This window comes from Pleurodeles waltl, chromosome 3_1 (assembly GCF_031143425.1).
Source record: "Pleurodeles waltl isolate 20211129_DDA chromosome 3_1, aPleWal1.hap1.20221129, whole genome shotgun sequence".
Taxonomy (NCBI): Eukaryota; Metazoa; Chordata; class Amphibia; order Caudata; family Salamandridae; genus Pleurodeles; species Pleurodeles waltl.
Window position 1 is genome coordinate 908,838,371 of NC_090440.1, and position 14,097 is coordinate 908,852,467.

The 14,097-nt window shown below is 45.2% G+C and overlaps 1 protein-coding gene across 1 annotated transcript in view; it reads right to left on the reverse strand.

Moving 5' to 3' along the window:
• The window catches only part of EPHA10 (EPH receptor A10), a 1,402,205-nt gene that overhangs the window by 236,056 nt on the left and 1,152,052 nt on the right, over positions 1-14,097 (reverse strand). The gene's annotated exons all lie outside the window — the stretch shown is intronic.

Consider the following 14,097-nt stretch of genomic DNA (forward strand, 5'->3'; position numbering starts at 1 on the left):
TTTATCAGTTACATAGGATGTTATAGATGGAAACTATACCCTCACAGTGGCAGGACTGCATAGACTTTCAATACTCTGGAAAGGCCTGGGGGAAATTTTAAGTATGCTGGAGTAATTGGAGTAATTTAAGTAACTTTGAGCTACTGATATGTTGTTATGCCAGTTGTCATAAATATGAATAATTTGGCACAAACATCCCACTGCAGGAGCAAAGGACATCAATTTTAGCGAGCAAGTGCAGGCTGCTGCTGTTTGTGTTTTTTTCATCTAGAGCTATTTTCTTAGCTTCAAATTATTTATTTTAAATACTGGAATAATGCAATAAATGATTGGAAAGCAAATCATAACACATAAATATGATTGAAAATGCCAATAAAGACATTTTAAAAAATAAGATGTATTCTTTCTGTTTAAGTTTCTGAAAAGGATTCTTCCTTTTCTGCCTTCAACTTACAGAAAAAAGTGGTACAGATCACATTTGTGTGCCAATAAGACATATGCAATTCCCTCCTTTTGGGAATATTAAAGCCTATCATATAGCTCCAAGCAGCGCAGATTGTTGCAGTGCACAGCATTCGAGGACTCAGCAGACAAGCTCACGTTTCTGTTTATTTGACAACTTTTCACTAACTAGCAACCCTCAGAATTCAGAATATACTTTATTTGGGTGATTAAAACCATAAAAGCAAACAAAACAAATAAGCATATAATATCATAGAGCATTATAAAAAGTATTCAATAATGCAATTAAAATACATTAAAATTACATTAACAGGGGGGGCGGAGCTTGATTGCCTAAGATAGCGGCTGCTTAGAGCTGGAGCTCTGAGCCGGCCCGCATAGAATCCTGATAATCCCAGGCTGTTGGGGGCCCCCCGTGACACGCTGAGCAGATGGGGACCCACTAGCCAGAGGAGACCTGGGAGATGGAGTCTCTGGTGGAGTCGGGTGCTGCCAAGGGCCGCGCGAACCAGACGGGTGCTCTGGCCGGCCTTTCGCGTGAGCCGCGGGACCGAGGAGCGGCTGCCGGTGCAGAAACACAGGCGGTGCATACGTGCGCCGTCGAGCTCGGCGAATGCCTGGGAGCTGCAGCGGAGCAGTGGGGAGCGGTGCGCTGCCCCCGGCTGTGATTGGAGAGGCACTGGAGGTGAGGCCCGGCTGGTACCCGGAGGACCCCCGGACACCCCGGGGGCCATTGCTGACACCACTTGCCGTGCGGGAGCATCAAAGGACTGGTGCGGTCCCACCGAGAGACGTGCAGTGCTGCCCTGTGCGTGGCTAAAGAGGCACTGGAAATGCGGCCTGGATAGGATCCATATATTAAGCAGTGGCGGTGCTGCAGTGGAGGACGGCCCCTGGCAGGAGCGGAAGCAAGGAGCGAGGAGAGCCTGAAACGAGGTGAGGAGACAGTGAGGTGGTCGAGGGAGACCCCTGGATTCTGTGGCCCCTGCACAGGGAGGTGCTGGTGGTGGAGGGCCCCCTGAGGAGTGTGAACAGTGGGGGGTGTCCCCTGCCCCACCCAACCCTACAGATGTTGGAGGGACTGATATGGGGGTACCTGAAGTGGAGCCCAGAGCTGTGGATGCCCCCATAGCATCCTCCTCACGTCGGGCGGTCCCATCCAGGTGGAGATAGGAGATGCTGGCGTGGAAATGGCTGGGATGGCACAGGCCTGGCCCTCATGTGAAGAATTGACTGGGGGAACTATTCTCTGTGCACAGGGGTCTGCAAACCGGGGACTGCTGGTGCTCTACGCTGTAAGGCTCGTCCACACTGCTGGACTTTGGGCGGAGGTGGATCCCGGCTGCTCACAGAGCCTATCTGACTATGGGAAAACTCAGGCACAAAATACAGGGAACGCCCCAAGTGGAGCAGGGGCATGTCCGCCGGTTGGCCAGCGGTGAACCGGAGGAGGGAGCAACGCACACCACGATGCAGGATACCCTGAATAAGATCCTTGGGGCAATTGAAGACACTAAGGTTTCCTCTGAACTAAGTCACTTACGCACAGACCACCACAGGCTAGCAGACAGGGTGGAAGCTACTGAAACATCCCTGGAGGAGCTGCAGCCTGCGCACCGGGCCCTCCGAGCTCAGGTCACCTGCCTATTTGAGCAGGTTCAGGTATTGGAACGTCGTGCGGAGGACACGGGGGGCCGCAGTCGGCACAATAACATACAAATTGTTGGAATGCCAGAAGGCGTCTCGGGCGCAGATGCAGTGGCCTACTTAGAAACCTGACTGCGCAACATTATGAATGAACGTCCCCTCACGCACTTCTTGCCCTGAAGAGAGCGCACTGAGTCCCAACTCGTAGGCCAGAGCCGGAAGACCGCCCGACCGATAGTGGCAAAGCTTCTACATTACCAAGACCGCGACCTGCTGCTACAGACTGCCCGCGAAAAGGGCCCCTTCCAGGTGGAGGGTAGCCGTGCCACATTTTTCCCGGACTTTACATTGGCGGTCCAAGCTCGACGTGCCACCTTCCTGGAGTTGAAACGGGGCCTGCGGGAAGAGGGACTCCGTTATTCCTTGCTGTTCTCATCTAAACTGAAGATTATTCTAAATGGCGCCTCACACTTCTTCCAGGAACCTGATGAGGTGTGGACATGGCTGGAGTCCTCCTGAGCGGGCTCTACAGACCCCAAACAAGCAGAACGCAAACAACCTTGATGTCCTGGCAAGAGACGACACACCAAACACTCTTTGGGCGACCGCCAGGTGACAAAGCCCACAAGCCAACAGGCGCACCAGGGGAAAAGAGGTGTGCTGCAGGCAGCGGCCTCCCTGACGGAGGCAAGAAGCTCTGAGGATGGCCAGAGATCAGAGCCTGAATCCTTGAATGGAGAGGACTCCACGGTTGTAGAGTCAATGCCTGGTGTGACGCCACAGATATCAGATGACATGGTTTAAGTTTGGGGGGCCTACATACTATCAGCCCTGTTGCTCCTATACGGCTCAGTGGCAGGCCGGCGGGGGAATGGTGGACCGCTTTTGTGCTGTGTGCCTGCCCCGACATCACCCAACCGGATGATCCAGTCGGATGATGACATCACTTGTTCATATACCGGTTATTATGGTTTGGGCGGGCAGTAGTTGCTTGTCTGCTCTTGGGATGGGGAATTGGGGAATGTTAGTATTGTCTGTTTTAGCCTGTGGTCCCTTAGACATGTGTGATGTGCCACTGCCATGGTCATTAGGGAGCTGCAAGAGAGAGAGGTGCGAGCTTTGTGACGGACCTCTTGGAAGATATGGCTATGACACGTCCTTTTTCTAAAATACTGTCTGGGAATGTCAGGGGTATGGGTTCGATTGCGAAACGTCAAAAGATACTTTCCTATTTGAAGCGCAGGGGGGTACAGATTGCCATATTGCAGGAATCTCACCTCACCAGGTGGAAGCGGATTACCTACGTTGGCGCTGGTGGGGGCAGCTGTTTGCAACTACTTCTCGGCCTATGCAAGAGGGGTGGCGGTGTGGGTGAGAGCCGGGGCCCCCTTTCAGCCCAGTAATATTGACACAGATAAAGAGGGTCGATATATATTAGTGGAGGGGTGACTGTATGTCAGCCCGCTGGTCCTGGGCAGTATATACGGCCCGAATCAGGACCACCTTCAGTTCCTACACACATTATCTGCCCGGCTGGCACGTTTTGTTAATGTTATGTTCCTACTTGGGGGAGACTTCAATGAGGTGCTGGACCCTGACTTGGACCGTTCTACCGCCCCTCTGCGGGGGCCAGCTGCTGTCAGAATGGCCGAGGGCATGTCAACCTGGATCTCACATTGGGACCTGGTAGATATCTGGCACCTCCAGAACCCTCTTGGCAGAGACTACTCATATTATTCCCACATCTACCATGTGCACACTAGAATAGAAAGAATGCTCTGCTCAATCTCTCTTAGTGATTTCGCAACGCACTCTGAATACTTGGGCCGGACTGTATCTGATCATAGTCCGCTATTGATCCATCTAACCACGATGGAGGCTCGCCAGCCTATCCCAACGTGGCGCTTGCACTCCACAGCGTTGGAGGATGATGTATTCTGCACAGCACTACTAAATAGGTTGTCTGAATATTTTACACTGAACCCGGGTTCGGTGACCAGTAGGGGCATTGAATGGGAGGCCTTAAAGGTAGTGGTGCGGTGCCATTGCCTTGGGCAGACGGTGGGCATCTGTCAGGACCTTGAACGGGACATTTTGCATCTAGAGGACGACTTACATAGAAGCGACAATGACCTAGATGGTTCACCAGAGGCACAGGCAAAACTGCTGGAGCTCAGGGAGAAATACTCATCGCTGCTACAACGCCTTAGATGTCATGACTACAGGACCTATCTGGCCAAAGTGCATGGCGAGGAAGGGAGGGCTGGGAGGCTACTGGTGTGGCTGATTCGCCCGGAGATTGGGGGGACACTGATCACCCGCCTACTGACTAGTGAGGGAAATGTTATTTACACACCTACTCAGATCAATGCTGAATTCCCAGCTTACTATAAATCCTTGTACAATTCTATTCACGTGGACTCAGCTACTATAAGGGAGAGCTTTCTGTATGCACTACCTCAGACAGTTCTGACTGACGAGGACAGGGATGGGCTGGGTGTAGAGATCTCTGTAGGGGAGATTAAGGCAGCCATTAAAACACTAGCGGCGGGTAAGACCCCAGGTGCTGATGGCTTGCCCTCAAAGTTCTCTAGACTGGGGTGTGATGTCCTGGCCCTTAGATTGGCAGAGATGCATGCCGAAGTCTATGAGACCAAACTGTTGCCGTCCACGACCAGAGAGGCCATAGTTATCCCATTACCCAAGACTACACAGGTAGACAGATGGGTTACTGACTTCAAGCCTCTGTCCATGCTCAACACTGACTTCAATATCCATAGTAAAGCTCTTGACGCACAACTGCTGCCCCACATGAACGTTCTCATACAGGAGGACCAGTGCGGGTTCATTCCTACCCGCTGCACCTCCAATAACCTCTGTAGGTTATATTCCCTGCTCTATGATGATGCTCACCCCCCATCCGGCAGAAGTGATTGTGTCAGTGGATTTTGAAAAAGGCTTTAACACCATGAGCTGGGAATTAATGGATGCCACTATGGCGCGGCTGGGCTTGGGCGAGTCCTGGGGTGCCTGGGTTATGCTGCTTCACACACAACCTACGGCCCGAGTCAAGACGGGACGAACGATCTCCTGTAACTATGGTATACATAGAGGAATCCGGCAGGGATGCCCTCTGTCCCCCTTGCTGTTCGCCATTGCCATAGAACCCTTGGCGGCGAGACTCCGAGATAACACCCAAGAATGGGGCATATGTCTACGGGGACGTTTCCATATAGTCTCCCTGTATTCAGACGATCTACTTATCTATCTCCACAATGGACTAGAATCTCTACCCAAGGTGTTCCAGCTGTTAGATGAGTTTGGGGCCTGTTCTGGTCTCCGCCTAAATAAACAAAAGACTTATGTCTTCCTGCCGGTCCATGGAATAAGCCAACCGCTTTCTTGTCTGGAGGAGGTATCCTGGGCGCCGCATACCTTCCGCTATCTGGGCATACGGATCTACCATGAGATGCAGGACCTCAGGGAGGGCAACTTGGGTCCATCGATTAGGGCATTGGGGACCAGTGTCACTTTCTGGCGCTCCCTGCGCTTGCTGACTATGTCCCGCATATCTCTTATCAAGATGGTCGTGCTGCCCAGACTGCTATATTATTTTGCTAATTTGTCTATCACCCTTCCGCCCTCCTGGTTTCGACCACTGGATACATTGCTTAGGGAACTGATATGGGATGGTGGAAGACAACGAGTGGCACTGACCACTCTGAGACTGCTCCGGGACGCCGGGGAGCTCGGAGTCCCCGACTCTGAGTTTTATTTCCTTGCAGCCCAGTTACAATGGCTGGCGAGGGGGGCTTAGCGGAGTGGGGCTGGCAGAGCTGACAGCAGATGGGGGAGACCCCAACGGTACTGGACTGGTGACTGGGTTGCTCTTGCCTGCTGCACGCAGCATTAAGAGGGGGGTGTTGCTGACGGCTGCTCTTGCCAACTGGTGGAGAGTCCTTAGAAGAAAACACACAGAAGTGCCTTACGCGCCAGCCATTCCCCTAGTGGGAATGCCTCATAGCGACCCCCTCTGTTGTTTTGCACAACGACAACTACGCTGCTGTATGGCTGCGGACCTGCACACGCTGAGTGCACTGTACAGTCAGGGATCACTGATCCCGTTTGACGACCTTACGGAAGAGACTATAATCTGGCGATAATTGGATTTATCCGTGCCCTCTGGAAAGGAGTAGAGGGTGAACCTCCCACACCCAAGGTCATACAGACTATGCTCTCCATTGAGGGGGTGCTCACATCTGGTCTCCTGACTTTACAGGTCATTACTGGCTATGGTACATAACCCGTTGGATACCATGTGGGCTGGGTGGAGACGGACCTAGATAGACACCTTACTGATGGAGAATAGGACAGGATTCCTGCGTAGGCCTCCTCGGTCTCCTGAAACAGTGAGCTTTCGGGCTTCTCTCTCCGAGTGCATAATGGAGAGGTAATGTATTTTGTAACTAAGTCAAGGGATGCTGTTATCCCTTTCCAGAGACAGACATCCTTTTATAATTATCTGGTCCAGATCTGGGTTGGTTGAGATCGTTATCCATTTTAACAATGGCAGGAGAGCCAACAAGTCATAAATGTACCCCATCCCCAGCTGTTCATGGCTTATATAGGAGGCCACAGAATGTAGGGCACTTTACAGTCTTCTCAAGAATTTACTTTCCACTATTTGTAAACCTGTAACGTCTTTGTAACCCCAAACATCACTCCCGTAGCTGTCAATGGAAATTCATTTTCCTCGGTAGAATTTCACAAAGGCCTGTACAGGTTTGGACCCCAATCTTTTGGCAAAGTCAAAAACAGCAGCAACAGCTCTTGACATTGAGTTCCTTTTGGCCTTCCATAATGGGGCCCATGAATCCCCATCACCAAAAAGGACCCCTATATAGGAGAAGGTAGACACCCTGGTTATTACAGTACCATCCGCAAAGTGTTTTCTCTGACATTTATTTCTGGGGCCCATGGCCACTGTGTGTGTGATTTTGAAAATTAGTATTCAAATCCACTGAGTTCATACACCCTATAAAGGAGTTAAGCAGATGCTGAGGCTGAAGCCCCACTTCCATCCTGGCTATCAACACTGCATCATCCATGTACAGAAGTGCAAGAATTAACTGGGTCCCTGCCCGAGTTATGTCTTTACATGCAGTGCATAAGGTTGTGCCCAGATTGTTAATATGCAAGGTAAATAACAGTGGACCTAATATCCAGCCTTATCTAACTCCTCTATGTGCAATTACTGGTAGGGCCAAACTCTGATTATCTCTCACAACTGCGGAAAGTTCACTATGGAGCTCAAATAAAAAATATGCGATATTATGATCAACCCCCGAATTAATAGGCAGGAGCCAGAGTTTAGATCTGTTCACATGATCAAATACGGATGTTATGTCCATAAAGGACAGATATAGCCTGTCCCTCTCAGCTACTGTATATTTCACGATAGTCAACTGTAAGTTAAGGCAGTGGTCTGTTGTGCCTTTTTCTGGCCTGAACCTATACTGCTGTTTCACTCCAACCAATCTCATAATCTGGACAGGATCCTTCTCTCCCTAACCTTGACTACTGAGTCAATGAGATAGAGATGGGTCTATAACATTATGAGTCCGCCCTTCCCCTTTTCTTAAAGACAGGTATAATAATGGACTTAGACCAGGAAGATAGTGAACCAGTACTACAGGCAGCATTCAAAAGATGAGTTAACATTTTTTGCCCAGATTAAAGGATTCAATTTATATAGTTAAGCAGGTGAGAGAGCGTAGCTTATATAATCAATATTAACATAAAATGTTTATAAACTAATGTATAATAATGCCGCATAGAAAATGTATTAATATGTTTAGCTAAAATGTGCGCTTGAAATGTGCCCACGGGGAGTGGCCGCCAACGTATACGGGGACTAATGAAAATGACTAATGTTGATGAATTATTATATAAAAAATAGTTTTACACTAATTATTAATGGTTATATCGCTAAAGTTTTGCTAATAAATCATTAGGCCTTAGTTAGCATGAGTTGAGGCCTAGCTGCCTGACTCTCATATTAAATGTGTTTTTCTGATGTGCAGTGTGCTGACTTGCTATTGTAATCAATAGGGAATAAATATCACAAAATTCATACTAAACTGGTGTGGTTATTCATGACTGAAAGGTCATGGTGGTTTCTGAGTCTTGTTAAATGTCATTGACTTAGGTGAAATGCATTGTTGTAATAAATATTGATGACAATATTGACGTATTGGTTGACATGTTGATTAGCTATCTCGTCCTAAGGTGTCTTCAATCAGGGTCAAAAGATTCATTGGCCTAAAACGAGTCCCAAAGAGAGTAAAATTGGTCATAAAGGGACGCGTTAACACAGGAACCCCATCAGCGCCAGGTGCTTTGTCCTTTAACATGTTTATAATCGCCTCTGTAACCTCCTCATCCGTAATAAAACATGACATAATTATCTCCTGAAGGTTCTGGGTCCGGTTTCATAGGATCCACGGAATGGCAACCATAAATGCCCTGAAAATGCGTTGTCCAAGTGTCGGAGGTTGTAGTACAATCTATTGACCATGTAACAGCCCGCATAAAGAAGGGTTGGTTGACAATCACGTAAAACATGGCACATTTTTAAGAACATTTATCTGCAGTAAATCACCCCAAGCTTTCTCTTTTATTTCTTTTTTGCAGGTAGCCAGGGTTTGCTTACATATTTTCCATCTCATATATATTTTGCCCTTCTCATGAGGGTTTTAGTTTAAAGTGTTTAACAGCTTTTGGTGAGCCTCTGTACACTTGTGATCAAACCACCTCTCATCTCTGCGTTTAAATCTACCCACTAGTCTCAAGAGATTGTTTGCAACCTGTTGGCATATCCTATAAAAATCACCCAGTAGGATATCTACATCTGTAGTACCATCTAAACACAAACTAAAATCTAGCCCACAACTGATGTAAATATTGTCTAAAAAGGAGTCAGAAGGAGTTTTATTCCATTTCAATCTGTGGGCCTGATGCTGAGGCACAATGCCAGTGTTTCTGTGGCCAACTGTAGGGCTATCTACATACCCCATGACCCATTCTAGTGATAGAAAAAGAGTAGTATGGTTGCACTACATACCCACAGCCAAAAAATCACCCCATAAGTACACATATCTCTGCCATCGGTGACCATGGTTTTATCCATAACTGAGTCAAAAGATGCATCACTAGCTACACCATGTGATCCCTGTCCTCCCATTCGCATGTCATTCCTCACATCAAGTGAGGCTGAATGAGAGGTCACATCATTTCAGTTGTCAGTGCTAAAGCCTTGAAATCTCTCCTCACTCCTCTTTTTCCGCTTTCTCTCCATCAGACAATGTTTTATAACGTAACTCTTTACGAGACCTATCATTTAATGTGTTCTTCTGTTCTTTCTTCAGTTATAAGAACTGAAACCAGGACACCCTGTTCCAGTATAACAGCTGTGCCTTAGAAACATACTCATCATCATTGTGAGTACCATGGAACAACAAAGGGTCTGATTTAGGGCTTGCTGGATGGGTACTCCATCTCAACATTGCAGAATATACCATTTGCCTTATTACAAGTGTATTACATCCTTCCACTTATAATAAGGCAGAGGATAATCAGGACCTACAACATGTGACTAACTACATGTGCTACCAAATTACATCCAAGGAATATTCCATCCCTACTTCACTACTAAGGCATTTATAATCATTGATTCCTAATTTCATTTGAATCATTGATACCTCTTCCCATCTGTAGAGTTGTCTCATTTTTAGCATAGAAGATAAGCTACAAGAGATGAAAACCACTAATTATCACTTTGGTGATATTGTTCAGGTACTATTCAACTGCTGTTAAAGGATGCCTCACAGGCATTTCAAAAACGCATTCCGTGTGTTGCTTAGTGCTGATGATGCCAGGCCCTTTACTCAAATATAATACTTAGACAGATCACATTGATAAGAGACGGGCTAACAAAATGTTGTTGAGCCTGGACACTGTGTGTTGCTCAAATGATTTGTTCATCGAGCCTGTAAATACCTGCAAAGGCTGGGCTTATGCGTGCTGCAGAACATGACAAGCAGATTGCATCCTACCCATATGTTGTAATTTAAATGTTTATTGTCTTATAGGAATACTACTGCAGCAGTACATAAGCAAATACTGTGTTGGAAACGGAGCTCAGCATTCATTTATTCAGGCGCCAGGCACATACTTATATACAGCATGTCAACTTTTCCTTTTTGAAAGAATGTGCTGCACCGTCAGTTCTTTTCCCAACTTTAGAACTGATGGTGCTCACACAAAAGGGGTTACCTTCTTCTGACTTCCCCTATGAAGAATGTCACAAGTAGGGTGTGTATTGAATCTCGTAACTTTATAGTTTTTGGTGAAATTTCACAAAATTCCATAAAATATTCACAAAAGCTAGGCTTTTAGACTAAAATGTGTTTTTTTCATATCTCTTGTGACTTTTTTCACACAATTGTGTAATATACAGAACAAAATCTCAGGAGAAAGCAGGCAGGTGATTACTTTGAGCAAAAAAAAAAAACTCCCAAGTGCAAACATTAAATGAAATTGAATAATAAAAAAGTTCGAGAAATTCAGCACAACACAAAATTCATAAATTAGGCAAATTTGACTGAGGCGCATGAGCAGCACAGCCTGGACGCCTGCAGCATACAAAAAGACACATTTAGCCATGCTCTATCAGAATGCATATCTTGCAACAATTATACCACTTGACTCTCCACAACCCAATGGGTCTCAATGCAAACTTTGCTTTCTATAATTAAAGAATGCTCTTGATTTTGCCCTACATTACCCAACATATATTTAACAGCATCCGGAGAAGAGGCCTGTAGATCTCTGACATTTTCTACTGTACCTTTGATGAACTTTATTTTCACTTAGTCTACGAAAAGAGATAAAAGCATCAAGTGTTTGGATTTTTAGAAATTGTGTATATGATGTTATTCTTTGTTTGCACTCTGCTTGTAGGGCACAATATGTATGTGCTCTGCATTATTCTCAGGCAACATTGTGATCTGGCTGTCAGCAAACAAGGGGGTAATGCAGGTCTCTATAGCCTCTGCGGTTCAAGGGAGTCTTGAACATTTTAAGGTGCCCCCAAACATTCATTGGGCTCCCATTCAGACAAGGCTAATGCATTTCTTTGGTACATAGGAGACTCAGGAGCCCCTCATCACATTCTGCTGGGGGCCCCATCGTATTGTCTTACACCACTGTCACTATGGTTCTATAAGTTATGTCATGTTACTTAGCAAAAGATATATTCACAAATGTTATGGTTATCTAGGTGCAGTCAGATAAAACATTGAGGCCCTCATTACGAGCCTTGCGGTTGCAGTCGGACCGCCGTGGCAAACGTGATACAGTCGGATCTGCTGGCACCTCCATGTTTCGACAGCCGAAGGCCTGGTGCTGCTGGTGGTCTCAATCCACCAGGGCAGCGCTACAAGCAGCGCTGCCCTGGGGGTTAAGACCCCTCTCTCTGCTGGCGTCAATATGGCGGTTGCAACGCCATGTAAATGCTGGCAGAGATGGGTCGCCCAGGGCCCCGGGGGGTAACCCGCACTGCACATGCAATTGTCATGGGCAGTGCGGGGGCCCCCCTGGCCAGCCCCGTCATGCAAATCACTGTCTACTTTGCAGACAGTGATTTGCGTGACGGGTGCCGGTGCACCCGACAGACAACATCATTGCCGCTGGAGTCAATGTTGTTGTGCATTTCCTGGTGGTCCAGCGGAAAACTCATAATACGGGCCGTGGGAGGGCTGTCGCATAGGAGGTATCCTGACCATGGGAGTTTGGCAGGCTGCCTCTTCTGCCCACCATACTCATAATTAGGGCCTGAGCGTTAGAATTAGGATACACAGTGCTCAGGAGGATGGAAGAAATTCATTAGGTGTCAATTACTAATATAAAAGTGCCTTTCACAAAGGTAAATTTTCACTAAAGTAAATCTACACGTGTCAGTTTACTCTTACACTTTAAATTTACTCCTTTTGGCTGTTCAGCATTTCCAACTATAAATTTACTACAAAGTGTAGACTTTCAAGCCCCACCCTCAGATGCGGGGGTGCAGCCAATTTTATGAGTGTGAAGTTACTATTAGACATTTTTCATACACAGGTGGAGATCTCTGCTACCAGGATGGCGATCTCCCAAGGTAAAGCACAGGGAAAACTTAAAAAGATTAGCAAACTTAAAAAATAAATTGTAGAAATATGTTTATGTTAAATATTATTGTAAATTAATTTTATATATTTATTTCAAATGTAGAAAAAAAAAGTCGCAGCACTATTAACTTGATTTTGAATGAAATATTTAACTAATTGAAATATATCACTTTAAATTTAAAGTATTTTTAAAAGACTATTTAAAGAATTCCATCTGAAGTTAAATCTTTACATGTATGTATTATGTAATAATGATTATAAATGTTATGTATACAATTAATTTAATAATGTAATTACCTAATAATTATGTTGCTTTATGCTTAATTAAAACAGTGTATTAGAGTATTTAATCATAAAATAATATATATTTTTTATGTGTGTGTGTATATATATATTATATATATATATATGTTTCATAATATATTAAATGTATATACATTTTAAAAAATTCCAAATAAAGTAATTTATTTTACATTATTTCCTATAGGGTTCTATTTTAAGTCCCTGGCTATTTTCTATGAGAGGGTGTTGCAGTACTGTTGGTTGGCGATGTATGTTTCTTGACTTGCTCCTGGCCTGGCATTCATTTACTACTGTTTCAGGTACTTTTTGGCTATAGAAACTATAGCAGTTCATGAATACCAATGGGCTTACTCTTTTGTTAGTGGGTGTCTGTCCAACCCTATATTAGTGCATAGCTTACCTGAAACCCCTCCATTCTCCTTTATCCCCTCATGTTTAGTAGCAAGTATTCCCCATTTTCCAACCACTGCCTAGAGTATTCCCACGTTTTCTACCAAGTAGTAAACTTACCTTTATGAGGATCTCCAGATAGAAAAGATAGTAGAGGTTGAGAATTCACCAGTTTTGTGAATTGCATTCTGTAGTAACTAAGTAGTCCTACTGTAGTACTACTTTGTATACTACAAAATGCACTTTATAAATCATGCCCAATATCTTTAGTTCCTTTCTGAATACTATAAGATTCACATTTTCGGTGGTGATGTGATCTAGGCTTTTGACCATTAGAAAAAAAAAAAAAGGTGAGTAAACGGGAGATGATAAACCATGTTTCTCCTTTCTACGTAAAATGAAAACTTGTTATGGATGGTATTATGGGAAATTGTATGAGGTTCACAAACAATTCAATAGTCAATTGTTGAATTTTGGTATAACATTTGCAAAAGCATTGCATTGTGAGTACATACTAAAATTGTATTGTATCATGACTCAAACAAGAAGAGACACCAGAGTCAGGAAGAGAAAAATAATGAGTAAAACAGTAAATAGAAAAGAGACTGGCTGAGGGCAGAGCAAAACTTTAATAAATTGACATAGGTTCTGTCGAGAGAGGAGAGGGGAAAGTTGGAGGAGGGAGTGGGAGGAGTCTAACACAAAAGAGACAAATCAGCAAAGAGTATGGTTGTGAGAGGAGGGAGGCACTGGATTAGATAAATGTATCCAGACCGAAGACCAGATTTATGCATATTTTTCAGCATGAAGGATATTTACCAAAATGTATTCAACATCTTAGTAAATGCTAATCACTAATAGAAATACGTTTGTGAAAAAATGCACACAACAGTTTCTACAAGGTTTTTATGTACAACAAATTACGGACCTGATTTAGAGTTTGACAGACAGGATACCCTGCTGAATACATGACTGTGTACCCTACTCACTAAATTATTGGCCCTGGTGTCTCATTTAGAGATGGCTGGACCTTAAGTATTCTGTCAATGCCATCCTGTTAGTTCATTTGATG